The 24702-nt window shown below is 39.2% G+C and overlaps 20 non-coding genes across 20 annotated transcripts; 11 read left to right on the top strand and 9 right to left on the bottom strand.

Moving 5' to 3' along the window:
- The first annotated feature begins 77 nt into the window (after positions 1–77).
- Positions 78–149, top strand: TRNAQ-CUG (transfer RNA glutamine (anticodon CUG)). Its single transcript has one exon. It is a non-coding gene; the product is annotated as a tRNA-Gln (tRNA).
- Positions 150–1062: 913 nt separating this feature from the next.
- TRNAQ-UUG (transfer RNA glutamine (anticodon UUG)) lies at positions 1063–1134 on the bottom strand. Its single transcript has one exon. It is a non-coding gene; the product is annotated as a tRNA-Gln (tRNA).
- Positions 1135–1393: 259 nt separating this feature from the next.
- On the top strand, positions 1394–1465 carry TRNAQ-CUG (transfer RNA glutamine (anticodon CUG)). Its single transcript has one exon. It is a non-coding gene; the product is annotated as a tRNA-Gln (tRNA).
- Positions 1466–2346: 881 nt separating this feature from the next.
- Positions 2347–2418, bottom strand: TRNAQ-UUG (transfer RNA glutamine (anticodon UUG)). Its single transcript has one exon. It is a non-coding gene; the product is annotated as a tRNA-Gln (tRNA).
- A 2353-nt stretch (positions 2419–4771) lies between these two features.
- TRNAQ-CUG (transfer RNA glutamine (anticodon CUG)) lies at positions 4772–4843 on the top strand. Its single transcript has one exon. It is a non-coding gene; the product is annotated as a tRNA-Gln (tRNA).
- A 913-nt stretch (positions 4844–5756) lies between these two features.
- Positions 5757–5828, bottom strand: TRNAQ-UUG (transfer RNA glutamine (anticodon UUG)). Its single transcript has one exon. It is a non-coding gene; the product is annotated as a tRNA-Gln (tRNA).
- A 259-nt stretch (positions 5829–6087) lies between these two features.
- Positions 6088–6159, top strand: TRNAQ-CUG (transfer RNA glutamine (anticodon CUG)). The gene has a single exon. It is a non-coding gene; the product is annotated as a tRNA-Gln (tRNA).
- An 881-nt stretch (positions 6160–7040) lies between these two features.
- TRNAQ-UUG (transfer RNA glutamine (anticodon UUG)) lies at positions 7041–7112 on the bottom strand. Its single transcript has one exon. It is a non-coding gene; the product is annotated as a tRNA-Gln (tRNA).
- A 2338-nt stretch (positions 7113–9450) lies between these two features.
- On the top strand, positions 9451–9522 carry TRNAQ-CUG (transfer RNA glutamine (anticodon CUG)). Its single transcript has one exon. It is a non-coding gene; the product is annotated as a tRNA-Gln (tRNA).
- Positions 9523–10435: 913 nt separating this feature from the next.
- Positions 10436–10507, bottom strand: TRNAQ-UUG (transfer RNA glutamine (anticodon UUG)). The gene has a single exon. It is a non-coding gene; the product is annotated as a tRNA-Gln (tRNA).
- A 259-nt stretch (positions 10508–10766) lies between these two features.
- On the top strand, positions 10767–10838 carry TRNAQ-CUG (transfer RNA glutamine (anticodon CUG)). The gene has a single exon. It is a non-coding gene; the product is annotated as a tRNA-Gln (tRNA).
- An 881-nt stretch (positions 10839–11719) lies between these two features.
- TRNAQ-UUG (transfer RNA glutamine (anticodon UUG)) lies at positions 11720–11791 on the bottom strand. The gene has a single exon. It is a non-coding gene; the product is annotated as a tRNA-Gln (tRNA).
- Positions 11792–14161: 2370 nt separating this feature from the next.
- On the top strand, positions 14162–14233 carry TRNAQ-CUG (transfer RNA glutamine (anticodon CUG)). The gene has a single exon. It is a non-coding gene; the product is annotated as a tRNA-Gln (tRNA).
- Positions 14234–15470: 1237 nt separating this feature from the next.
- Positions 15471–15542, top strand: TRNAQ-CUG (transfer RNA glutamine (anticodon CUG)). Its single transcript has one exon. It is a non-coding gene; the product is annotated as a tRNA-Gln (tRNA).
- An 881-nt stretch (positions 15543–16423) lies between these two features.
- TRNAQ-UUG (transfer RNA glutamine (anticodon UUG)) lies at positions 16424–16495 on the bottom strand. The gene has a single exon. It is a non-coding gene; the product is annotated as a tRNA-Gln (tRNA).
- A 2373-nt stretch (positions 16496–18868) lies between these two features.
- TRNAQ-CUG (transfer RNA glutamine (anticodon CUG)) lies at positions 18869–18940 on the top strand. Its single transcript has one exon. It is a non-coding gene; the product is annotated as a tRNA-Gln (tRNA).
- A 913-nt stretch (positions 18941–19853) lies between these two features.
- On the bottom strand, positions 19854–19925 carry TRNAQ-UUG (transfer RNA glutamine (anticodon UUG)). The gene has a single exon. It is a non-coding gene; the product is annotated as a tRNA-Gln (tRNA).
- A 259-nt stretch (positions 19926–20184) lies between these two features.
- On the top strand, positions 20185–20256 carry TRNAQ-CUG (transfer RNA glutamine (anticodon CUG)). Its single transcript has one exon. It is a non-coding gene; the product is annotated as a tRNA-Gln (tRNA).
- Positions 20257–21137: 881 nt separating this feature from the next.
- On the bottom strand, positions 21138–21209 carry TRNAQ-UUG (transfer RNA glutamine (anticodon UUG)). The gene has a single exon. It is a non-coding gene; the product is annotated as a tRNA-Gln (tRNA).
- Positions 21210–23579: 2370 nt separating this feature from the next.
- Positions 23580–23651, top strand: TRNAQ-CUG (transfer RNA glutamine (anticodon CUG)). Its single transcript has one exon. It is a non-coding gene; the product is annotated as a tRNA-Gln (tRNA).
- Positions 23652–24702: the final 1051 nt, after the last annotated feature.

Raw genomic sequence — 24702 nt, 5'->3', positions numbered from 1 at the left:
ATAAAAGAATATTGCATACATTCTCTAAAAGGCTCTTTTTTTGCTGCAATGACGTTCATCATGTCACTAAGTATGTAGGTTCCATGGTGTAATGGTTAGCACTCTGGACTCTGAATCCAGCGATCCGAGTTCAAATCTCGGTGGGACCTTGGGAATTACTGTGTTTGTTTTCCTCTCAGTGTCTTGTTTTAATAGCAATGACGCTGCTGTGTCGCCCACTTTCATAGCATTATTCCCTGGGTGCATTTGAAAAAAGAAAGATTTTCCATGGATGACGCTCTTTAGCCACAATGAAACCCACCACTTTCTGTGGTGTGAAAGACCCATGGTGTAATGGTAGCACCCTGGAGGTTGAATCCAATAATTTGCATTCAAATCTCTGTAAGAGTTTACCATCAGTCGAACCTTTCCCTTATCGTTTATTGTGGATGTCTTCTTTGAAGAAAGGTATGATCCAACTAAAGTAAGTACATTCACGAATGGGCCCTTGGTCGGTACAAACAGTATTTATACACCTCAGGCCTTTTGTGAATTAAGAAAAGTGTGTTCTTCGTTCTATTTTTCATCTCAAACTGATACCTTCATTTTACAAACATGTAAAGACTGTTAAGACGCTTGATTAATATCATTGATTCTGAATGTGGTCGCTTTTCATAGGATTAACCCTTTAACAATTTTGAAAGAGAATGGCGATACAATAGAGCTGCTTTTCCCAAAATGGTATTATTAATGTTGTTGCTGCATCTTCAAGTAAAAAGAGAATCCATTGGGTCACAGATTGAGCATGTTTCTTAACATTGAGTTAAGTTTGAAAATTTCAAATCTTTTATGTATGTTTCCGATGCAGATCTGCCCATCGACTCAGAATGACCTCACTGTTCATACATTTAAAAAAAATGCATAACGGTTAAGGTGCTAGGCACAAAAGTGGATTTTTATGAAAAGTTATGCCAGAGAGTGAGAGCGAAAATGAATACCCTACACCACTAACCTTATGAATATTACTATCTTTGGCCTATAATTTAAGACAACAAGGAGACAAAGTGTGTTAGAGCAAGAGAGAGGTTCCACCGAGACTTGAACTCAGATCGCTGGATTCAAAGTCCAAAGTGCTAACCATTACACCATGGAACCCTTGTTGAGCAGAGCTTCATAAGGGCAATGAGAATATAGGGCACAGTCAAGATTTTTACTGACCTATAGTAACCGTTTACTGATATTATATCGAAGCAGCACTGTTGCTGTTGGATGCTGTGCAATCGCAAAGTATTGGCTTCATGTCTCATTTGGATCAAATTCTTCCTCTGGAGTCTAATGATATAGGAATATTACATATTTTCTCTGATGTGCTCTGTTTTTCCAGAATGAAGTGCATCATGCTACTGAATATGTGGGTTCCATGGTGTAATGGTTAGCACTCTGGACTCTGAATCCAGCGATCCGAGTTCAAGTCTCGGTGGGACCTTGGGGCTGCTTCTCTTTTAGAGTTGCCTTTCATTTGCAGATAGATATAACAGCAATAGCTTTGCTTTACAGCCCACTTTGATGGCAGTCTTCTTTGACCAAAGAATATTAATAGTTTCTGGGGATGACTCTCTTTTGCCACAAAGAAACTGCCCACTCTCATATCTCCAAAGCTCCAAGGTATAATGGCTATTAAACTGGCTTTTGATCTCAGCGATTTGCATTGAAAGCCCAGGAGGCCCCTAAAATCAGTTGAATTGTTTCCTGATAATTTAGAGTTTATTTCTTCTTTCGAGAAAGGTGTGATCCAAATAAAGTAAGTACATTTAAACAAGGGCACTTGATCAGTAAATGCACTACTTTCTAGAACTCATAACTCTTGTAAGTTATAAAAAGTTTGCTCTCCATACAGTTTGTCAACTCAAAGAATTACATTTTTTACACATTTAATAAGACCATCAAATTGCTTGAAACATAGGAATGATTGTGAAAGTGAATATGATTCACCAAAATAATTGTATAACATTTTTTAATGTTAATAAAATAGGGCCTTTTCCAATCTTTTCACATCAATGTTGTTTCTGCATGTTCCAGTGAGCAGAGAATCTACTGCACATAGTGTGTACATTTTTCTTTTCATAGAGTTAAGGTTGGACATTATTCATCTGTGGAAAATGTTTCTGAGAGATATCTGGGTGCCCACTCTGATTGACCTTAGGGATTGTACATTAACGATATGTAGTTGCATCACTGTATTGGTATCAGGCACCAAAGTGCATTTAAATGTAATGTCGTGCAGAGAGAGTCGACTGAACTTCTGAATATTAACTCTGTTGAATTGTAATTTGAGAAATTAGAAAATGGAGTGTAAGAGCAAGATAACGGTCCCACCGAGACTTGAACTCGGATCGTTGGATTCAAAGTCCAAAGTGCTAACCATTACACCATGGAACCCTTGCAAGATGCACCTGAGAGCGTTGAATCAGAAATGGCAATATAGAGCACATTTACAATTTTTACAGATTCATAGTCCCAATTGACTGATATCATACAAACACAGCGATGTTGTCGATTGACGTTGTGCTATAGCAATCTCTGTGCTTTATAGAGCATGTAGTTCAAATTCTTCCTCTTGAGGCATATGATTAAGCAATATTAAATATTGTTTCTGACTGCCTCTGTTTTGGCATAATGAAGTTCAGCATTTGCGGAAGTATTTAGGTTCCATGGTCTAATGGTTAGTAGGCTGGACTCTGAATTTAGTAATCTGACATGTTATAGCTATATTTTGTTTTCCTTTGGGTGTATTGTCATTTTATGCACATAGAATTCCTAGCAGTGGCTGTGATGAATAGTTCAATTTGATAGCAGCTTCCTTTTGAGAATTTGAAAAAAAAAGAATTAAATAGTCTCTCTGGATGACTCTGCTTTGATTTCTATGTGCACATCCCTTTTGCGTTTCAGAGGGATTAACCAACATACACAACAGTGCTTGGAAGACCTCTTCCTCCCTCATGGCATGTAAAGCTAACCTCTCTCCTACCGTGTGTTTTTTTACTTTTTAACTTCCCCTTCCGAGTCATGATCATGTAACTGAATTTACATTTTTAGATTTTAACTGCAGTAGTTGCTTGTTTTTCATTTTTATTTTTTGTGTACGCATACATCCCTTTTTGTGGGGAGGGGGGAGTGATGTCTGTTTACTTATATTAGCTAATATAGGTCATTTTATGTCCGCTTACAATATGTGTCAGGATTTTTTATGTCGTTTCCAATCAATGTCTAATATCAAGTGGTTTGCAGCAGTCATACAAAGGCACGTAACACCCCCAAAACACCTACATAAATTAGAAATACTCCGGAAGAGTACTCAGTTTATGAAAAGGCGGTGAATCCCAAATAGAACTGTAAATGTAAGCTAGCAAGCAGACTGTGCACCCCTGTTTGGAACTATGACCTGTGTGTTGCCCTCTATTAACAGAACAATGTAACTGCAGCCCATGTCACATAAAATAGAAAGTAGAGATTATGCAAATTAACTCCCAGAAGAGCCTGGTGTCACCCCAAAAGGTGTCATGCTTTTCACACCAAGAAACATCCACACATAGATCCCTGCGAACCTCAAAAACGTACAGGAAACCCTGTCCAGCGCTTTGCTCCCAGAGGAGATAAGGTTGAAAAACCACCCTATGTTAAAAGTGTCCATAATCCATGCCAGCTGCCCTGTCTGGGGCCTAGGGGCATGAGTGGAAGGGTTTAACCTGCCTGGGTTCTTGGGCATGGTTTCATCATGCCTCAGTTTACAATGGCACTCTGCCACTTTGTCAGGCTTTAAAGAAGCCTGACTCCTGCAGAGCAAAAGATCTGATTATTTCCTTACATGTTTTGTACGTAAGAATGCGGATGGTGCTCTGAGCCTCCTATGGTGGTTATTAAGCATGGTATACATACCATAGCATGTAACTGTGCCTACAAATGGAACATTTTGTTCATTTATTAGGGAGTTGTGAAAATGGCAAAATCAAATTGCCATTACTGACACAGACCAGCTGCCGCTGTCCGGACATTTCGTCGAAAGACATTTCGTCGAAAGACATTTGGTCGACGTAATTTGGTCGAAAGCCAAATGGTCGATTTTTTAATTTATTTATATATATATTTTTTAGGTTGTAGTTTAGGGAAAAAAAGGGGTTTTTAGAAAAAAAGGGGGTTGGGGGGACCCCCCCAAACCCCCCCCCCAAAAAAAAATTGAAAATAAAAAACAAAGCAATTCGACCATTTGGTTTTCGACCAAATGGTTTCGAACAATTGTCCTGTCGACAAATTTTTTTCGACGAAATGTCTGGCAACCCAGCTGCCGACTGTTGCTATTGACAGGAGTTCCAGGTGTATAAACTGAGGAGATCACCAGTTCAATTACCTGTGAACGCATTTTGAAGCTCATTCACAACCAGTTCATGCCCGTTCTCTCCATTTTGGCTTTCTGGCTGGCCGAGGGGCCCTTCAGTAATGTTCTTTGCTAACCATTACACCATGGGCCCCTTGCTGGTGCAACCTGACAGAGTTGTAACAGAAATGAGAATCGAGATCTCATGCATCATTTTAACAAACTCATATTCCTAGCCCACGGATATTATGCAAATGTGGAACTGTTTAGTTGGTTGTTGCGCAATAGCAAACTCTTTGCTTTACAGCTCATTTGGATAGGATTCTTCCTCTGGAGGCATAAGATAAAAGAATATTGCATACATTCTCTAAAAGGCTCTTTTTTTGCTGCAATGACGTTCATCATGTCACTAAGTATGTAGGTTCCATGGTGTAATGGTTAGCACTCTGGACTCTGAGTCCAGCGATCCGAGTTCAAATCTCGGTGGGACCTTGGGAATTACTGTGTTTGTTTTCCTCTCAGTGTCTTGTTTTAATAGCAATGACGCTGCTGTGTCGCCCACTTTCATAGCATTATTCCCTGGGTGCATTTGAAAAAAGAAAGATTTTCCATGGATGACGCTCTTTAGCCACAATGAAACCCACCACTTTCTGTGGTGTGAAAGACCCATGGTGTAATGGTAGCACCCTGGAGGTTGAATCCAATAATTTGCATTCAAATCTCTGTAAGAGTTTACCATCAGTCGAACCTTTCCCTTATCGTTTATTGTGGATGTCTTCTTTGAAGAAAGGTATGATCCAACTAAAGTAAGTACATTCACGAATGGGCCCTTGGTCGGTACAAACAGTATTTATACACCTCAGGCCTTTTGTGAATTAAGAAAAGTGTGTTCTTCGTTCTATTTTTCATCTCAAACTGATACCTTCATTTTACAAACATGTAAAGACTGTTAAGACGCTTGATTAATATCATTGATTCTGAATGTGGTCGCTTTTCATAGGATTAACCCTTTAACAATTTTGAAAGAGTATGGCGATACAATAGAGCTGCTTTTCCCAAAATGGTATTATTAATGTTGTTGCTGCATCTTCAAGTAAAAAGAGAATCCATTGGGTCACAGATTGAGCATGTTTCTTAACATTGAGTTAAGTTTGAAAATTTCAAATCTTTTATGTATGTTTCCGATGCAGATCTGCCCATCGACTCAGAATGACCTCACTGTTCATACATTTAAAAAAAATGCATAAAGGTTAAGGTGCTAGGCACAAAAGTGGATTTTTATGAAAAGTTATGCCAGAGAGTGAGAGCGAAAATGAATACCCTACACCACTAACCTTATGAATATTACTATCTTTGGCCTATAATTTAAGACAACAAGGAGACAAAGTGTGTTAGAGCAAGAGAGAGGTTCCACCGAGACTTGAACTCGGATCGCTGGATTCAAAGTCCAAAGTGCTAACCATTACACCATGGAACCCTTGTTGAGCAGAGCTTCATAAGGGCAATGAGAATATAGGGCACAGTCAAGATTTTTACTGACCTATAGTAACCGTTTACTGATATTATATCGAAGCAGCACTGTTGCTGTTGGATGCTGTGCAATCGCAAAGTATTGGCTTCATGTCTCATTTGGATCAAATTCTTCCTCTGGAGTCTAATGATATAGGAATATTACATATTTTCTCTGATGTGCTCTGTTTTTCCAGAATGAAGTGCATCATGCTACTGAATATGTGGGTTCCATGGTGTAATGGTTAGCACTCTGGACTCTGAATCCAGCGATCCGAGTTCAAGTCTCGGTGGGACCTTGGGGCTGCTTCTCTTTTAGAGTTGCCTTTCATTTGCAGATATATATAACAGCAATAGCTTTGCTTTACAGCCCACTTTGATGGCAGTCTTCTTTGACCAAAGAATATTAATAGTTTCTGGGGATGACTCTCTTTTGCCACAAAGAAACTGCCCACTCTCATATCTCCAAAGCTCCAAGGTATAATGGCTATTAAACTGGCTTTTGATCTCAGCGATTTGCATTGAAAGCCCAGGAGGCCCCTAAAATCAGTTGAATTGTTTCCTGATAATTTAGAGTTTATTTCTTCTTTCGAGAAAGGTGTGATCCAAATAAAGTAAGTACATTTAAACAAGGGCACTTGATCAGTAAATGCACTACTTTCTAGAACTCATAACTCTTGTAAGTTATAAAAAGTTTGCTCTCCATACAGTTTGTCAACTCAAAGATTTACATTTTTTACACATTTAATAAGACCATCAAATTGCTTGAAACATAGGAATGATTGTGAAAGTGAATATGATTCACCAAAATAATTGTATAACATTTTTTAATGTTAATAAAATAGGGCTTTTTCCAATCTTTTCACATCAATGTTGTTTCTGCATGTTCCAGTGAGCAGAGAATCTACTGCACATAGTGTGTACATTTTTCTTTTCATAGAGTTAAGGTTGGACATTATTCATCTGTGGAAAATGTTTCTGAGAGATATCTGGGTGCCCACTCTGATTGACCTTAGGGATTGTACATTAACGATATGTAGTTGCATCACTGTATTGGTATCAGGCACCAAAGTGCATTTACATGTAATGTCGTGCAGAGAGAGTCGACTGAACTTCTGAATATTAACTCTGTTGAATTGTAATTTGAGAAATTAGAAAATGGAGTGTAAGAGCAAGATAACGGTCCCACCGAGACTTGAACTCGGATCGTTGGATTCAAAGTCCAAAGTGCTAACCATTACACCATGGAACCCTTGCAAGATGCACCTGAGAGCGTTGAATCAGAAATGGCAATATAGAGCACATTTACAATTTTTACAGATTCATAGTCCCAATTGACTGATATCATACAAACACAGCGATGTTGTCGATTGACGTTGTGCTATAGCAATCTCTGTGCTTTATAGAGCATGTAGATCAAATTCTTCCTCTTGAGGCATATGATTAAGCAATATTAAATATTGTTTCTGACTGCCTCTGTTTTGGCATAATGAAGTTCAGCATTTGCGGAAGTATTTAGGTTCCATGGTCTAATGGTTAGTAGGCTGGACTCTGAATTTAGTAATCTGACATGTTATAGCTATATTTTGTTTTCCTTTGGGTGTATTGTCATTTTATGCACATAGAATTCCTAGCAGTGGCTGTGATGAATAGTTCAATTTGATAGCAGCTTCCTTTTGAGAATTTGAAAAAAAAAGAATTAAATAGTCTCTCTGGATGACTCTGCTTTGATTTCTATGTGCACATCCCTTTTGCGTTTCAGAGGGATTAACCAACATACACAACAGTGCTTGGAAGACCTCTTCCTCCCTCATGGCATGTAAAGCTAACCTCTCTCCTACCGTGTGTTTTTTTACTTTTTAACTTCCCCTTCCGAGTCATGATCATGTAACTGAATTTACATTTTTAGATTTTAACTGCAGTAGTTGCTTGTTTTTCATTTTTATTTTTTGTGTACGCATACATCCCTTTTTGTGGGGAGGGGGGAGTGATGTCTGTTTACTTATATTAGCTAATATAGGTCATTTTATGTCCGCTTACAATATGTGTCAGGATTTTTTATGTCGTTTCCAATCAATGTCTAATATCAAGTGGTTTGCAGCAGTCATACAAAGGCACGTAACACCCCCAAAACACCTACATAAGTTAGAAATACTCCGGAAGAGTACTCAGTTTATGAAAAGGCGGTGAATCCCAAATAGAACTGTAAATGTAAGCTAGCAAGCAGACTGTGCACCCCTGTTTGGAACTATGACCTGTGTGTTGCCCTCTATTAACAGAACAATGTAACTGCAGCCCATGTCACATAAAATAGAAAGTAGAGATTATGCAAATTAACTCCCAGAAGAGCCTGGTGTCACCCCAAAAGGTGTCATGCTTTTCACACCAAGAAACATCCACACATAGATCCCTGCGAACCTCAAAAACGTACAGGAAACCCTGTCCAGCGCTTTGCTCCCAGAGGAGATAAGGTTGAAAAACCACCCTATGTTAAAAGTGTCCATAATCCATGCCAGCTGCCCTGTCTGGGGCCTAGGGGCATGAGTGGAAGGGTTTAACCTGCCTGGGTTCTTGGGCATGGTTTCATCATGCCTCAGTTTACAATGGCACTCTGCCACTTTGTCAGGCTTTAAAGAAGCCTGACTCCTGCAGAGCAAAAGATCTGATTATTTCCTTACATGTTTTGTACGTAAGAATGCGGATGGTGCTCTGAGCCTCCTATGGTGGTTATTAAGCATGGTATACATACCATAGCATGTAACTGTGCCTACAAATGGAACATTTTGTTCATTTATTAGGGAGTTGTGAAAATGGCAAAATCAAATTGCCATTACTGACACAGACCAGCTGCCGCTGTCCGGACATTTCGTCGAAAGACATTTGGTCGACGTAATTTGGTCGAAAGCCAAATGGTCGATTTTTTTATTTATTTATATATATATTTTTTAGGTTGTAGTTTAGGGAAAAAAAGGGGTTTTTAGAAAAAAAGGGGGTTGGGGGGACCCCCCCAAACCCCCCCCCCCAAAAAAATTTGAAAATAAAAAACAAAGCAATTCGACCATTTGGTTTTCGACCAAATGGTTTCGACCAATTGTCCTGTCGACAAATTTTTTTCGACGAAATGTCTGGCAACCCAGCTGCCGACTGTTGCTATTGACAGGAGTTCCAGGTGTATAAACTGAGGAGATCACCAGTTCAATTACCTGTGAACGCATTTTGAAGCTCATTCACAACCAGTTCATGCCCGTTCTCTCCATTTTGGCTTTCTGGCTGGCCGAGGGGCCCTTCAGTAATGTTCTTTGCTAACCATTACACCATGGGCCCCTTGCTGGTGCAACCTGACAGAGTTGTAACAGAAATGAGAATCGAGATCTCATGCATCATTTTAACAAACTCATATTCCTAGCCCACGGATATTATGCAAATGTGGAACTGTTTAGTTGCTTGTTGCGCAATAGAAAACTCTTTGCTTTACAGCTCATTTGGATAGGATTCTTCCTCTGGAGGCATAAGATAAAAGAATATTGCATACATTCTCTAAAAGGCTCTTTTTTTGCTGCAATGACGTTCATCATGTTACTAAGTATGTAGGTTCCATGGTGTAATGGTTAGCACTCTGGACTCTGAATCCAGCGATCCGAGTTCAAATCTCGGTGGGACCTTGGGAATTACTGTGTTTGTTTTCCTCTCAGTGTCTTGTTTTAATAGCAATGACGCTGCTGTGTCGCCCACTTTCATAGCATTATTCCCTGGGTGCATTTGAAAAAAGAAAGATTTTCCATGGATGACGCTCTTTAGCCACAATGAAACCCACCACTTTCTGTGGTGTGAAAGACCCATGGTGTAATGGTAGCACCCTGGAGGTTGAATCCAATAATTTGCATTCAAATCTCTGTAAGAGTTTACCATCAGTCGAACCTTTCCCTTATCGTTTATTGTGGATGTCTTCTTTGAAGAAAGGTATGATCCAACTAAAGTAAGTACATTCACGAATGGGCCCTTGGTCGGTACAAACAGTATTTATACACCTCAGGCCTTTTGTGAATTAAGAAAAGTGTGTTCTTCGTTCTATTTTTCATCTCAAACTGATACCTTCATTTTACAAACATGTAAAGACTGTTAAGACGCTTGATTAATATCATTGATTCTGAATGTGGTCGCTTTTCATAGGATTAACCCTTTAACAATTTTGAAAGAGTATGGCGATACAATAGAGCTGCTTTTCCCAAAATGGTATTATTAATGTTGTTGCTGCATCTTCAAGTAAAAAGAGAATCCATTGGGTCACAGATTGAGCATGTTTCTTAACATTGAGTTAAGTTTGAAAATTTCAAATCTTTTATGTATGTTTCCGATGCAGATCTGCCCATCGACTCAGAATGACCTCACTGTTCATACATTTAAAAAAAATGCATAAAGGTTAAGGTGCTAGGCACAAAAGTGGATTTTTATGAAAAGTTATGCCAGAGAGTGAGAGCGAAAATGAATACCCTACACCACTAACCTTATGAATATTACTATCTTTGGCCTATAATTTAAGACAACAAGGAGACAAAGTGTGTTAGAGCAAGAGAGAGGTTCCACCGAGACTTGAACTCGGATCGCTGGATTCAAAGTCCAAAGTGCTAACCATTACACCATGGAACCCTTGTTGAGCAGAGCTTCATAAGGGCAATGAGAATATAGGGCACAGTCAAGATTTTTACTGACCTATAGTAACCGTTTACTGATATTATATCGAAGCAGCACTGTTGCTGTTGGATGCTGTGCAATCGCAAAGTATTGGCTTCATGTCTCATTTGGATCAAATTCTTCCTCTGGAGTCTAATGATATAGGAATATTACATATTTTCTCTGATGTGCTCTGTTTTTCCAGAATGAAGTGCATCATGCTACTGAATATGTGGGTTCCATGGTGTAATGGTTAGCACTCTGGACTCTGAATCCAGCGATCCGAGTTCAAGTCTCGGTGGGACCTTGGGGCTGCTTCTCTTTTAGAGTTGCCTTTCATTTGCAGATATATATAACAGCAATAGCTTTGCTTTACAGCCCACTTTGATGGCAGTCTTCTTTGACCAAAGAATATTAATAGTTTCTGGGGATGACTCTCTTTTGCCACAAAGAAACTGCCCACTCTCATATCTCCAAAGCTCCAAGGTATAATGGCTATTAAACTGGCTTTTGATCTCAGCGATTTGCATTGAAAGCCCAGGAGGCCCCTAAAATCAGTTGAATTGTTTCCTGATAATTTAGAGTTTATTTCTTCTTTCGAGAAAGGTGTGATCCAAATAAAGTAAGTACATTTAAACAAGGGCACTTGATCAGTAAATGCACTACTTTCTAGAACTCATAACTCTTGTAAGTTATAAAAAGTTTGCTCTCCATACAGTTTGTCAACTCAAAGAATTACATTTTTTACACATTTAATAAGACCATCAAATTGCTTGAAACATAGGAATGATTGTGAAAGTGAATATGATTCACCAAAATAATTGTATAACATTTTTTAATGTTAATAAAATAGGGCTTTTTCCAATCTTTTCACATCAATGTTGTTTCTGCATGTTCCAGTGAGCAGAGAATCTACTGCACATAGTGTGTACATTTTTCTTTTCATAGAGTTAAGGTTGGACATTATTCATCTGTGGAAAATGTTTCTGAGAGATATCTGGGTGCCCACTCTGATTGACCTTAGGGATTGTAAATTAACGATATGTAGTTGCATCACTGTATTGGTATCAGGCACCAAAGTGCATTTACATGTAATGTCGTGCAGAGAGAGTCTACTGAACTTCTGAATATTAACTCTGTTGAATTGTAATTTGAGAAATTAGAAAATGGAGTGTAAGAGCAAGATAACGGTCCCACCGAGACTTGAACTCGGATCGTTGGATTCAAAGTCCAAAGTGCTAACCATTACACCATGGAACCCTTGCAAGATGCACCTGAGAGCGTTGAATCAGAAATGGCAATATAGAGCACATTTACAATTTTTACAGATTCATAGTCCCAATTGACTGATATCATACAAACACAGCGATGTTGTCGATTGACGTTGTGCTATAGCAATCTCTGTGCTTTATAGAGCATGTAGATCAAATTCTTCCTCTTGAGGCATATGATTAAGCAATATTAAATATTGTTTCTGACTGCCTCTGTTTTGGCATAATGAAGTTCAGCATTTGCGGAAGTATTTAGGTTCCATGGTCTAATGGTTAGTAGGCTGGACTCTGAATTTAGTAATCTGACATGTTATAGCTATATTTTGTTTTCCTTTGGGTGTATTGTCATTTTATGCACATAGATTTCCTAGCAGTGGCTGTGATGAATAGTTCAATTTGATAGCAGCTTCCTTTTGAGAATTTGAAAAAAAAAGAATTAAATAGTCTCTCTGGATGACTCTGCTTTGATTTCTATGTGCACATCCCGTTTGCGTTTCAGAAGGATTGACCAACATACACAACAGTGCTTGGAAGACCTCTTCCTCCCTCATGGCATGTAAAGCTAACCTCTCTCCTACCGTGTGTTTTTTTACTTTTTAACTTCCCCTTCCGAGTCATGATCATGTAACTGAATTTACATTTTTAGATTTTAACTGCAGTAGTTGCTTGTTTTTCATTTTTATTTTTTGTGTACGCATACATCCCTTTTTGTGGGGAGGGGGGAGTGATGTCTGTTTACTTATATTAGCTAATATAGGTCATTTTATGTCCGCTTACAATATGTGTCAGGATTTTTTATGTCGTTTCCAATCAATGTCTAATATCAAGTGGTTTGCAGCAGTCATACAAAGGCACGTAACACCCCCAAAACACCTACATAAATTAGAAATACTCCGGAAGAGTACTCAGTTTATGAAAAGGCGGTGAATCCCAAATAGAACTGTAAATGTAAGCTAGCAAGCAGACTGTGCACCCCTGTTTGGAACTATGACCTGTGTGTTGCCCTCTATTAACAGAACAATGTAACTGCAGCCCATGTCACATAAAATAGAAAGTAGAGATTATGCAAATTAACTCCCAGAAGAGCCTGGTGTCACCCCAAAAGGTGTCATGCTTTTCACACCAAGAAACATCCACACATAGATCCCTGCGAACCTCAAAAACGTACAGGAAACCCTGTCCAGCGCTTTGCTCCCAGAGGAGATAAGGTTGAAAAACCACCCTATGTTAAAAGTGTCCATAATCCATGCCAGCTGCCCTGTCTATAGAACCTGGCCGTTCGTGGCCATTCGGGGCATGAGTGGAAGGGTTTAACCTGCCTGGGTTCTTGGGCATGGTTTCATCATGCCTCAGTTTACAATGGCACTCTGCCACTTTGTCAGGCTTTAAAGAAGCCTGACTCCTGCAGAGCAAAAGATCTGATTATTTCCTTACATGTTTTGTACGTAAGAATGCGGATGGTGCTCTGAGCCTCCTATGGTGGTTATTAAGCATGGTATACATACCATAGCATGTAACTGTGCCTACAAACGGAACATTTTGTTCATTTATTAGGGAGTTGTGAAAATGGCAAAATCAAATTGCCATTACTGACACAGACCAGCTGCCGCTGTCCGGACATTTCGTCGAAAGACATTTGGTCGAAAGACATTTGGTCGACGTAATTTGGTCGAAAGCCAAATGGTCGATTTTTTTATTTATTTATATATATATTTTTTAGGTTGTAGTTTAGGGAAAAAAAGGGGTTTTTAGAAAAAAAGGGGGTTGGGGGGACCCCCCCAAACCCCCTCCCAAAAAAAATGTGAAAATAAAAAACAAAGCAATTCGACCATTTGGTTTTCGACCAAATGGTTTCGACCAATTGTCCTGTCGACAAATTTTTTTCGACGAAATGTCTGGCAACCCAGCTGCCGACTGTTGCTATTGACAGGAGTTCCAGGTGTATAAACTGAGGAGATCACCAGTTCAATTACCTGTGAACGCATTTTGAAGCTCATTCACAACCAGTTCATGCCCGTTCTCTCCATTTTGGCTTTCGGCTGGCCGAGGGGCCCTTCAGTAATGTTCTTTGCTAACCATTACACCATGGGCCCCTTGCTGGTGCAACCTGACAGAGTTGTAACAGAAATGAGAATCGAGATCTCATGCATCATTTTAACAAACTCATATTCCTAGCCCACGGATATTATGCAAATGTGGAACTGTTTAGTTGGTTGTTGCGCAATAGCAAACTCTTTGCTTTACAGCTCATTTGGATAGGATTCTTCCTCTGGAGGCATAAGATAAAAGAATATTGCATACATTCTCTAAAAGGCTCTTTTTTTGCTGCAATGACGTTCATCATGTCACTAAGTATGTAGGTTCCATGGTGTAATGGTTAGCACTCTGGACTCTGAATCCAGCGATCCGAGTTCAAATCTCGGTGGGACCTTGGGAATTACTGTGTTTGTTTTCCTCCCAGTGTCTTGTTTTAATAGCAATGACGCTGCTGTGTCGCCCACTTTCATAGCATTATTCCCTGGGTGCATTTGAAAAAAGAAAGATTTTCCATGGATGACGCTCTTTAGCCACAATGAAACCCACCACTTTCTGTGGTGTGAAAGACCCATGGTGTAATGGTAGCACCCTGGAGGTTGAATCCAATAATTTGCATTCAAATCTCTGTAAGAGTTTAACATCAGTCGAACCTTTCCCTTATCGTTTATTGTGGATGTCTTCTTTGAAGAAAGGTATGATCCAACTAAAGTAAGTACATTCACGAATGGGCCCTTGGTCGGTACAAACAGTATTTATACACCTCAGGCCTTTTGTGAATTAAGAAAAGTGTGTTCTTCGTTCTATTTTTCATCTCAAACTGATACCTTCATTTTACAAACATGTAAAGACTGTTAAGACGCTTGATTAATATCATTGATTCTGAATGTGGTCGCTTTTCATAGGATTAACCCTTTAACAATTTTGAAAGAGAATGGCGATACAATAGAGCTGCTTTTCCCAAAATGGTATTATTAATGTTGTTGCTGCATCTTCAAGTAAGAAGAGAATCCATTGGGTCACAGATTGAGCATGTTTCTTAACATTGAGTTAAGTTTGAAAATTTCAAATCTTTTATGTATGTTTCCGATGCAGATCTGCCCATCGACTCAGAATGACCTCACTGTTCATACATTTAAAAAAAATGCATAAAGGTTAAGGTGCTAGGCACAAAAGTGGATTTTTATGAAAAGTTATGCCAGAGAGTGAGAGCGAAAATGAATACCCTACACCACTAACCTTATGAATATTACTATCTTTGGCCTATAATTTAAGACAACAAGGAGACAAAGTGTGTTAGAGCAAGAGAGAGGTTCCACCGAGACTTGAACTCGGATCGCTGGATTCAAAGTGCTAACCATTACACCATGGAACCCTTGTTGAGCAGAGCTTCATAAGGGCAATGAGAATATAGGGCACAGTCAAGATTTTTACTGACCTATAGTAACCGTTTACTGATGTTATATCGAAGCAGCACTGTTGCTGTTGGATGCTGTGCAATCGCAAAGTATTGGCTTCATGTCTCATTTGGATCAAATTCTTCCTCTGGAGTCTAATGATATAGGAATATTACATATTTTCTCTGATGTGCTCTGTTTTTCCAGAATGAAGTGCATCATGCTACTGAATATGTGGGTTCCATGGTGTAATGGTTAGCACTCTGGACTCTGAATCCAGCGATCCCAGTTCAAGTCTCGGTGGGACCTTGGGGCTGCTTCTCTTTTAGAGTTGCCTTTCATTTGCAGATAGATATAACAGCAATAGCTTTGCTTTACAGCCCACTTTGATGGCAGTCTTCTTTGACCAAAGAATATTAATAGTTTCTGGGGATGACTCTCTTTTGCCACAAAGAAACTGCCCACTCTCATATCGCCAAAGCTCCAAGGTATAATGGCTATTAAACTGGCTTTTGATCTCAGCGATTTGCATTGAAAGCCCAGGAGGCCCCTAAAATCAGTTGAATTGTTTCCTGATAATTTAGAGTTTATTTCTTCTTTCGAGAAAGGTGTGATCCAAATAAAGTAAGTACATTTAAACAAGGGCACTTGATCAGTAAATGCACTACTTTCTAGAACTCATAACTCTTGTAAGTTATAAAAAGTTTGCTCTCCATACAGTTTGTCAACTCAAAGAATTACATTTTTTACACATTTAATAAGACCATCAAATTGCTTGAAACATAGGAATGATTGTGAAAGTGAATATGATTCACCAAAATAATTGTATAACATTTTTTAATGTTAATAAAATAGGGCTTTTTCCAATCTTTTCACATCAATGTTGTTTCTGCATGTTCCAGTGAGCAGAGAATCTACTGCACATAGTGTGTACATTTTTCTTTTCATAGAGTTAAGGTTGGACATTATTCATCTGTGGAAAATGTTTCTGAGAGATATCTGGGTGCCCACTCTGATTGACCTTAGGGATTGTACATTAACGATATGTAGTTGCATCACTGTATTGGTATCAGGCACCAAAGTGCATTTAAATGTAATGTCGTGCAGAGAGAGTCGACTGAACTTCTGAATATTAACTCTGTTGAATTGTAATTTGAGAAATTAGAAAATGGAGTGTAAGAGCAAGATAACGGTCCCACCGAGACTTGAACTCGGATCGTTGGATTCAAAGTCCTAAGTGCTAACCATTACACCATGGAACCCTTGCAAGATGCACCTGAGAGCGTTGAATCAGAAATGGCAATATAGAGCACATTTACAATTTTTACAGATTCATAGTCCCAATTGACTGATATCATACAAACACAGCGATGTTGTCGATTGACGTTGTGCTATAGCAATCTCTGTGCTTTATAGAGCATGTAGATCAAATTCTTCCTCTTGAGGCATATGATTAAGCAATATTAAATATTGTTTCTGACTGCCTCTGTTTTGGCATAATGAAGTTCAGCATTTGCGGAAGTATTTAGGTTCCATGGTCTAATGGTTAGTAGGCTGGACTCTGAATTTAGTAATCTGACATGTTATAGCTATATTTTGTTTTCCTTTGGGTGTATTGTCATTTTATGCACATAGATTTCCTAGCAGTGGCTGTGATGAATAGTTCAATTTGATAGCAGCTTCCTTTTGAGAATTTGAAAAAAAAAGAATTAAATAGTCTCTCTGGATGACTCTGCTTTGATTTCTATGTGCACATCCCTTTTGCGTTTCAGAGGGATTGACCAACATACACAACAGTGCTTGGAAGACCTCTTCCTCCCTCATGGCATGTAAAGCTAACCTCTCTCCTACCGTGTGTTTTTTTACTTTTTAACTTCCCCTTCCGAGTCATGATCATGTAACTGAATTTACATTTTTAGATTTTAACTGCAGTAGTTGCTTGTTTTTCATTTTTATTTTTTGTGTACGCATACATCCCTTTTTGTGGGGAGGGGGGAGTGATGTCTGTTTACTTATATTAGCTAATATAGGTCATTTTATGTCCGCTTACAATATGTGTCAGGATTTTTTATGTCGTTTCCAATCAATGTCTAATATCAAGTGGTTTGCAGCAGTCATACAAAGGCACGTAACACCCCCAAAACACCTACATAAGTTAGAAATACTCCGGAAGAGTACTCAGTTTATGAAAAGGCGGTGAATCCCAAATAGAACTGTAAATGTAAGCTAGCAAGCAGACTGTGCACCCCTGTTTGGAACTATGACCTGTGTGTTGCCCTCTATTAACAGAACAATGTAACTGCAGCCCATGTCACATAAAATAGAAAGTAGAGATTATGCAAATTAACTCCCAGAAGAGCCTGGTGTCACCCCAAAAGGTGTCATGCTTTTCACACCAAGAAACATCCACACATAGATCCCTGTGAACCTCAAAAACGTACAGGAAACCCTGTCCAGCGCTTTGCTCCCAGAGGAGATAAGGTTGAAAAACCACCCTATGTTAAAAGTGTCCATAATCCATGCCAGCTGCCATGTCTATAGAACCTGGCCGTTCGTGGCCATTCGGGGCATGAGTGGAAGGGTTTAACCTGCCTGGGTTCTTGGGCATGGTTTCATCATGCCTCAGTTTACAATGGCACTCTGCCACTTTGTCAGGCTTTAAAGAAGCCTGACTCCTGCAGAGCAAAAGATCTGATTATTTCCTTACATGTTTTGTATGTAAGAATGCGGATGGTGCTCTGAGCCTCCTATGGTGGTTATTAAGCATGGTATACATACCATAGCATGTAACTGTGCCTACAAATGGAACATTTTGTTCATTTATTAGGGAGTTGTGAAAATGGCAAAATCAAATTGCCATTACTGACACAGACCAGTTGCCGCTGTCCGGACATTTCGTCGAAAGACATTTCGTCGAAAGACATTTGGTCGACGTAATTTGGTCGAAAGCCAAATGGTCGATTTTTTAATTTATTTATATATATATTTTTTAGGTTGTAGTTTAGGGAAAAAAAGGGGTTTTTAGAAAAAAAGGGGGTTGGGGGGACCCCCCCAAACCCCCCCCCCCAAAAGAAATTTTAAAATAAAAAACAAAGCAATTCGACCATTTGGTTTTCGACCAAATGGTTTCGACCAATTGTCCTGTCGACAAATTTTTTTCGACGAAATGTCTGGCAACCCAGCTGCCGACTGTTGCTATTGACAGGAGTTCCAGGTGTATAAACTGAGGAGATCACCAGTTCAATTACCTGTGAACGCATTTTGAAGCTCATTCACAACCAGTTCATGCCCGTTCTCTCCATTTTGGCTTTCTGGCTGGCCGAGGGGCCCTTCAGTAATGTTCTTTGCTAACCATTACACCATGGGCCCCTTGCTGGTGCAACCTGACAGAGTTGTAACAGAAATGAGAATCGAGATCTCATGCATCATTTTAACAAACTCATATTCCTAGCCCACGGATATTATGCAAATGTGGAACTGTTTAGTTGGTTGTTGCGCAATAGCAAACTCTTTGCTTTACAGCTCATTTGGATAGGATTCTTCCTCTGGAGGCATAAGATAAAAGAATATTGCATACATTCTCTAAAAGGCTCTTTTTTTGCTGCAATGACGTTCATCATGTCACTAAGTATGTAGGTTCCATGGTGTAATGGTTAGCACTCTGGACTCTGAATCCAGCGATCCGAGTTCAAATCTCGGTGGGACCTTGGGAATTACTGTGTTTGTTTTCCTCTCAGTGTCTTGTTTTAATAGCAATGACGCTGCTGTGTCGCCCACTTTCATAGCATTATTCCCTGGGTGCATTTGAAAAAAGAAAGATTTTCCATGGATGACGCTCTTTAGCCACAATGAAACCCACCACTTTCTGTGGTGTGAAAGACCCATGGTGTAATGGTAGCACCCTGGAGGTTGAATCCAATAATTTGCATTCAAATCTCTGTAAGAGTTTACCATCAGTCGAACCTTTCCCTTATCGTTTATTGTGGATGTCTTCTTTGAAGAAAGGTATGATCCAACTAAAGTAAGTACATTCACAAATGGGCCCTTGGTCGGTACAAACAGTATTTATACACCTCAGGCCTTTTGTGAATTAAGAAAAGTGTGTTCTTCGTTCTATTTTTCATCTCAAACTGATACCTTCATTTTACAAACATGTAAAGACTGTTAAGACTCTTGATTAATATCATTGATTCTGAATGTGGTCGCTTTTCATAGGATTAACCCTTTAACAATTTTGAAAGAGAATGGCGATACAATAGAGCTGCTTTTCCCAAAATGGTATTATTAATGTTGTTGCTGCATCTTCAAGTAAAAAGAGAATCCATTGGGTCACAGATTGAGCATGTTTCTTAACATTGAGTTAAGTTTGAAAATTTCAAATCTTTTATGTATGTTTCCGATGCAGATCTGCCCATCGACTCAGAATGACCTCACTGTTCATACATTTAAAAAAAATGCATAAAGGTTAAGGTGCTAGGCACAAAAGTGGATTTTTATGAAAAGTTATGCCACAGAGTGAGAGCGAAAATGAATACCCTACACCACTAACCTTATGAATATTACTCTCTTTGGCCTATAATTTAAGACAACAAGGAGACAAAGTGTGTTAGAGCAAGAGAGAGGTTCCACCGAGACTTGAACTCGGATCGCTGGATTCAAAGTCCAAAGTGCTAACCATTACACCATGGAACCCTTGTTGAGCAGAGCTTCATAAGGGCAATGAGAATATAGGGCACAGTCAAGATTTTTACTGACCTATAGTAACCGTTTACTGATATTATATCGAAGCAGCACTGTTGCTGTTGGATGCTGTGCAATCGCAAAGTATTGGCTTCATGTCTCATTTGGATCAAATTCTTCCTCTGGAGTCTAATGATATAGGAATATTACATATTTTCTCTGATGTGCTCTATTTTTCCAGAATGAAGTGCATCATGCTACTGAATATGTGGGTTCCATGGTGTAATGGTTAGCACTCTGGACTCTGAATCCAGCGATCCGAGTTCAAGTCTCGGTGGGACCTTGGGGCTGCTTCTCTTTTAGAGTTGCCTTTCATTTGCAGATAGATATAACAGCAATAGCTTTGCTTTACAGCCCACTTTGATGGCAGTCTTCTTTGACCAAAGAATATTAATAGTTTCTGGGGATGACTCTCTTTTGCCACAAAGAAACTGCCCACTCTCATATCTCCAAAGCTCCAAGGTATAATGGCTATTAAACTCGCTTTTGATCTCAGCGATTTGCATTGAAAGCCCAGGAGGCCCCTAAAATCAGTTGAATTGTTTCCTGATAATTTAGAGTTTATTTCTTCTTTCGAGAAAGGTGTGATCCAAATAAAGTAAGTACATTTAAACAAGGGCACTTGATCAGTACATGCACTACTTTCTAGAACTCATAACTCTTGTAAGTTATAAAAAGTTTGCTCTCCATACAGTTTGTCAACTCAAAGAATTACATTTTTTACACATTTAATAAGACCATCAAATTGCTTGAAACATAGGAATGATTGTGAAAGTGAATATGATTCACCAAAATAATTGTATAACATTTTTTAATGTTAATAAAATAGGGCTTTTTCCAATCTTTTCACATCAATGTTGTTTCTGCATGTTCCAGTGAGCAGAGAATCTACTGCACATAGTGTGTACATTTTTCTTTTCATAGAGTTAAGGTTGGACGTTATTCATCTGTGGAAAATGTTTCTGAGAGATATCTGGGTGCCCACTCTGATTGACCTTAGGGATTGTACATTAACGATATGTAGTTGCATCACTGTATTGGTATCAGGCACCAAAGTGCATTTAAATGTAATGTCGTGCAGAGAGAGTCGACTGAACTTCTGAATATTAACTCTGTTGAATTGTAATTTGAGAAATTAGAAAATGGAGTGTAAGAGCAAGATAACGGTCCCACCGAGACTTGAACTCGGATCGTTGGATTCAAAGTCCAAAGTGCTAACCATTACACCATGGAACCCTTTCAAGATGCACCAGAGAGCGTTGAATCAGAAATGGCAATATAGAGCACATTTACAATTTTTACAGATTCATAGTCCCAATTGACTGATATCATACAAACACAGCGATGTTGTCGATTGACGTTGTGCTATAGCAATCTCTGTGCTTTATAGAGCATGTAGATCAAATTCTTCCTCTTGAGGCATATGATTAAGCAATATTAAATATTGTTTCTGACTGCCTCTGTTTTGGCATAATGAAGTTCAGCATTTGCGGAAGTATTTAGGTTCCATGGTCTAATGGTTAGTAGGCTGGACTCTGAATTTAGTAATCTGACATGTTATAGCTATATTTTGTTTTCCTTTGGGTGTATTGTCATTTTATGCACATAGAATTCCTAGCAGTGGCTGTGATGAATAGTTCAATTTGATAGCAGCTTCCTTTTGAGAATTTGAAAAAAAAAGAATTAAATAGTCTCTCTGGATGACTCTGCTTTGATTTCTATGTGCACATCCCTTTTGCGTTTCAGAGGGATTGACCAACATACACAACAGTGCTTGGAAGACCTCTTCCTCCCTCATGGCATGTAAAGCTAACCTCTCTCCTACCGTGTGTTTTTTTACTTTTTAACTTCCCCTTCCGAGTCATGATCATGTAACTGAATTTACATTTTTAGATTTTAACTGCAGTAATTGCTTGTTTTTCATTTTTATTTTTTGTGTACGCATACATCCCTTTTTGTGGGGAGGGGGGAGTGATGTCTGTTTACTTATATTAGCTAATATAGGTCATTTTATGTCCACTTACAATATGTGTCAGGATTTTTTATGTCGTTTCCAATCAATGTCTAATATCAAGTGGTTTGCAGCAGTCATACAAAGGCACGTAACACCCCCAAAACACCTACATAAGTTAGATATACTCCGGAAGAGTACTCAGTTTATGAAAAGGCGGTGAATCCCAAATAGAACTGTAAATGTAAGCTAGCAAGCAGACTGTGCACCCCTGTTTGGAACTATGACCTGTGTGTTGCCCTCTATTAACAGAACAATGTAACTGCAGCCCATGTCACATAAAATAGAAAGTAGAGATTATGCAAATGAACTCCCAGAAGAGCCTGGTGTCACCCCAAAAGGTGTCATGCTTTTCACACCAAGAAACATCCACACATAGATCCCTGCGAACCTCAAAAACGTACAGGAAACCCTGTCCAGCGCTTTGCTCCCAGAGGAGATAAGGTTGAAAAACCACCCTATGTTAAAAGTGTCCATAATCCATGCCAGCTGCCCTGTCTATAGAACCTGGCCGTTCGTGGCCATTCGGGGCATGAGTGGAAGGGTTTAACCTGCCTGGGTTCTTGGGCATGGTTTCATCATGCCTCAGTTTACAATGGCACTCTGCCACTTTGTCAGGCTTTAAAGAAGCCTGACTCCTGCAGAGCAAAAGATCTGATTATTTCCTTACATGTTTTGTACGTAAGAATGCGGATGGTGCTCTGAGCCTCCTATGGTGGTTATTAAGCATGGTATACATACCATAGCATGTAACTGTGCCTACAAACGGAACATTTTGTTCATTTATTAGGGAGTTGTGAAAATGGCAAAATCAAATTGCCATTACTGACACAGACCAGCTGCCGCTGTCCGGACATTTCGTCGAAAGACATTTGGTCGAAAGACATTTGGTCGACGTAATTTGGTCGAAAGCCAAATGGTCGATTTTTTTATTTATTTATATATATATTTTTTAGGTTGTAGTTTAGGGAAAAAAAGGGGTTTTTAGAAAAAAAGGGGGTTGGGGGGACCCCCCCAAACCCCCTCCCAAAAAAAATGTGAAAATAAAAAACAAAGCAATTCGACCATTTGGTTTTCGACCAAATGGTTTCGACCAATTGTCCTGTCGACAAATTTTTTTCGACGAAATGTCTGGCAACCCAGCTGCCGACTGTTGCTATTGACAGGAGTTCCAGGTGTATAAACTGAGGAGATCACCAGTTCAATTACCTGTGAACGCATTTTGAAGCTCATTCACAACCAGTTCATGCCCGTTCTCTCCATTTTGGCTTTCGGCTGGCCGAGGGGCCCTTCAGTAATGTTCTTTGCTAACCATTACACCATGGGCCCCTTGCTGGTGCAACCTGACAGAGTTGTAACAGAAATGAGAATCGAGATCTCATGCATCATTTTAACAAACTCATATTCCTAGCCCACGGATATTATGCAAATGTGGAACTGTTTAGTTGGTTGTTGCGCAATAGCAAACTCTTTGCTTTACAGCTCATTTGGATAGGATTCTTCCTCTGGAGGCATAAGATAAAAGAATATTGCATACATTCTCTAAAAGGCTCTTTTTTTGCTGCAATGACGTTCATCATGTCACTAAGTATGTAGGTTCCATGGTGTAATGGTTAGCACTCTGGACTCTGAATCCAGCGATCCGAGTTCAAATCTCGGTGGGACCTTGGGAATTACTGTGTTTGTTTTCCTCCCAGTGTCTTGTTTTAATAGCAATGACGCTGCTGTGTCGCCCACTTTCATAGCATTATTCCCTGGGTGCATTTGAAAAAAGAAAGATTTTCCATGGATGACGCTCTTTAGCCACAATGAAACCCACCACTTTCTGTGGTGTGAAAGACCCATGGTGTAATGGTAGCACCCTGGAGGTTGAATCCAATAATTTGCATTCAAATCTCTGTAAGAGTTTACCATCAGTCGAACCTTTCCCTTATCGTTTATTGTGGATGTCTTCTTTGAAGAAAGGTATGATCCAACTAAAGTAAGTACATTCACGAATGGGCCCTTGGTCGGTACAAACAGTATTTATACACCTCAGGCCTTTTGTGAATTAAGAAAAGTGTGTTCTTCGTTCTATTTTTCATCTCAAACTGATACCTTCATTTTACAAACATGTAAAGACTGTTAAGACGCTTGATTAATATCATTGATTCTGAATGTGGTCGCTTTTCATAGGATTAACCCTTTAACAATTTTGAAAGAGAATGGCGATACAATAGAGCTGCTTTTCCCAAAATGGTATTATTAATGTTGTTGCTGCATCTTCAAGTAAGAAGAGAATCCATTGGGTCACAGATTGAGCATGTTTCTTAACATTGAGTTAAGTTTGAAAATTTCAAATCTTTTATGTATGTTTCCGATGCAGATCTGCCCATCGACTCAGAATGACCTCACTGTTCATACATTTAAAAAAAATGCATAAAGGTTAAGGTGCTAGGCACAAAAGTGGATTTTTATGAAAAGTTATGCCAGAGAGTGAGAGCGAAAATGAATACCCTACACCACTAACCTTATGAATATTACTATCTTTGGCCTATAATTTAAGACAACAAGGAGACAAAGTGTGTTAGAGCAAGAGAGAGGTTCCACCGAGACTTGAACTCGGATCGCTGGATTCAAAGTGCTAACCATTACACCATGGAACCCTTGTTGAGCAGAGCTTCATAAGGGCAATGAGAATATAGGGCACAGTCAAGATTTTTACTGACCTATAGTAAC

This window comes from Ambystoma mexicanum, chromosome 5p (genome assembly GCF_040938575.1).
Source record: "Ambystoma mexicanum isolate Mex_15411 chromosome 5p, UKY_AmexF1_1, whole genome shotgun sequence".
In the NCBI taxonomy this organism is placed as follows: Eukaryota; Metazoa; Chordata; class Amphibia; order Caudata; family Ambystomatidae; genus Ambystoma; species Ambystoma mexicanum.
Note: the sequence above shows the minus strand (reverse complement) of the source record. Positions and strands in the feature narration are given on the sequence as shown.